This window comes from Tasmannia lanceolata, unplaced genomic scaffold (assembly GCF_043159265.1).
Source record: "Tasmannia lanceolata isolate RefF3 unplaced genomic scaffold, GAP_Taslan_0.1 ptg000006l, whole genome shotgun sequence".
Taxonomy (NCBI): domain Eukaryota; kingdom Viridiplantae; phylum Streptophyta; class Magnoliopsida; order Canellales; family Winteraceae; genus Tasmannia; species Tasmannia lanceolata.
The window spans coordinates 21,282,626-21,285,332 of record NW_027518683.1 but is presented as its reverse complement, the minus strand read 5'-3'; the positions used below and the strand labels follow the sequence as shown (position 1 = coordinate 21,285,332).

At 44.0% G+C, this 2,707-nt stretch overlaps 1 pseudogene; it reads left to right on the top strand.

Annotated features, from left to right (window-relative positions):
- The first annotated feature begins 393 nt into the window (after positions 1–393).
- LOC143878822 (L-type lectin-domain containing receptor kinase IV.1 pseudogene) lies at positions 394–2,415 on the top strand (annotated as a pseudogene).
- The last annotated feature ends 292 nt before the right edge of the window (positions 2,416–2,707 follow it).

Below are 2,707 nucleotides of genomic sequence, written 5' to 3'. Positions count from 1 at the left end.
AAACCGAACCGATGGGATCGGTTTTGTGAATTTAGAAACCGTAACCGAACCGAGGGGCCAAAAAACCGAACCAAACCGAACCGAAAGGTCTGGTTTGGTTCGGTTTATCGGTTTGAACGGTTTTTTGTGCAGCCGTAGTAAGAAGATACTTTAATTCTATTAAAAAAGAATGATCCAGTTCATGGCTTCACCAGTGGGCCCTCCTCTTCCTCTAGGTGCTGCTGCTTGGATAGATCCCACTCATAGCCTCCATTTGATTGAGATCTAACGGCTATAGCGTGTACTCGTAATGTCTGGGGCATACAGTTTTCGGTCATTCCCCTATATCAAAAGGTATGCAAGAGATGAAAAAGCTATCATAAGGACTTTTAATTCTCTAGCTGGATTTCAGCCATGTTTACAAAGTTCATACTATTGCTTCTCATCAAACTGGCAGCTTCCAATGATGATCATTTTGCCTACAGTGGATTCCAAAGTGCCGGACTGCGCTGTGACGGCACCGCAGGAATCACAGCCGGTCTCTTGGAGCTAAACTACGGTACACATCTAAGCACAGGTCATGCCTTCTACTGGAATCCCGTTAAATTCAGGGATTCTGCCACCGGTATTGTTCACTCCTTTTCTACTACTTTTGTCTTTGCAATTCTCTCCAGTGATCCTGGTTTGAGTAGTTATGGGTTTGCTTTCTTCATCTCCCCGTCCTTGACAAATTTCCACGGAGCTAGCCAATATCTAGGCCTCTTCAATGATGCCAACTATGGAAATCCTTTAAATCATGTTCTCGCGGTTGAGCTTGATACCCACAAGAGCAAGAAATCTGGGGATATTGACGGCAACCATGTGGGAATTGATATCAACAGTTTAAATTCAATTCACTCAGCCCCTGCAGCTTATTATGCAAATGAAAATGGTGGGATCAAGAATTTAAGCCTCAGAAGTGGAGAACCCATGCAGGTTTGCGTAGGGTACAATGGTACTGATATGAAACTTGATGTAACAATATCTCCTGTCAAGCAACCTAAACCCAATCGTCCTCTCTTGTCTTCTACGATTAATCTTTCATCTTTTGTGCTAGAAGATATGAGCTTCGGTTTTTCTTCATCGACGGGATTGTATTCAATTGATCATAGTTATATTCTGGGATGGAGCTTTCAGATGAATGGGAATGCTCAAGACATCGATTTTTCACTCCTTCCTATGCTTCCTCAGAATGGGAAAGCTCAAGAGCCCGATTTTTCACGCCTACCTGTGATTCCTTGGAGGGGTCCCAAGAAGAAATCAAAAGTATTGATAGTTGTTTTTTTTTTTTTTTTGAAATGGCAATAATAATATATAGCAAATTTAGGAGGCCGAGATGGAAGTATTGATAGTTGTTTTGCCAACAATTATGTTAGTTTTCATCTTAGTGACCGTCCCTAGCGTTATTCTTTTTGTGAGAAGGAAGATCAAATTCAAAGAGATACTCGAGGACTGGGAACGTGAATATGGGCCTCAAAGGTTCTCATACAAGGATCTATTAATGGCCACCAAGGGATTCAGAGACAAAGAGCTTCTGGGCATCAGAGGTTTTGGTAGGGTGTACAAAGGTGTGTTACCTTCCTCCAAAGTCGAAGTTGCTGTGAAGAGAGTCTCCCATGAATCAAGGCAAGGGATGAGGGAATTTGTAGCAGAGATCATCAGCATTGGAAGGCTCCAGCACCGGAATTTGGTACGGCTGCTCGGCTATTGCCGGGGTAAAGGAGAGCTCCTCTTGGTCTATGATTTCATGCCCAATGGAAGTCTTGATAAATTACTATTTGATCAACCAATTTCAGTTCTAACATGGGATCAAAGATTTAGAATCATCAAAGGAGTAGCTTCTGGCCTTTATTACTTGCATGAAGAATGGGAGCAGCTTGTCATCCACAGAGATGTCAAAGCGAGCAATGTTTTACTAGATCATGAATTCAATGGAAAATTGGGTGATTTTGGTCTGTCGAGATTATATGATCATGGAACTGATCCTCAAACTACTCGTATGGCTGGAACACTAGGTTATATATGGCACCGGAGTTAAGCAGAACTCGAAAGGCAACGACTAGCATCGACGTGTTTTCCTTTGGGGCTTTTATACCTGAGGTTGCTTGTGGAAGGAGACCGATAGATCCATGGGTGTCCGCAGAAGAACTGATTCTTGTTGATTGGGTGTCAGAATGTTGGAGGAGAGGCATAATTTTAGAGACAAGGGATCCGAATTTGGGAAATGGTTACGTAGTGGAGGAAATGGAGCTGGTGCTAAAGCTTGGATTGCTCTGTTCGCATCAGGTATCTGGCACTAGGCCAAGCATGAGGCAAGTCATGCAGTTTCTAGATGGCGATGTTCGTCCACCTGATATGTCAATGGAGGCAGAGAGACATTGCAAAGTCATCAGGTGAGACGATTTCTTTCTTTGGAAGATTCTCTTCCTCGCTGAAACCCCAATCGAAGATTTGCAGGTTCTGAAGATGGGTTTCTTCTTCAAGAGGTTTTCTAGGGCAAGGTGTTGAAGATGGCATCTGTTGAGGAGTCTCCCCTGGGGGAGGCACCTCCTCCTCCTCAAAGCTTGCCAGATCCCCTCCCTATTCCCAGATCAGCAGGCCCTTCTTACCTGGTTTCTTCTCCAGAATCTGCTTCAAGACCGGCACCTCCTTCGGGTCGCTCCTATGCCGATGCTGCGTCTAGGAACCT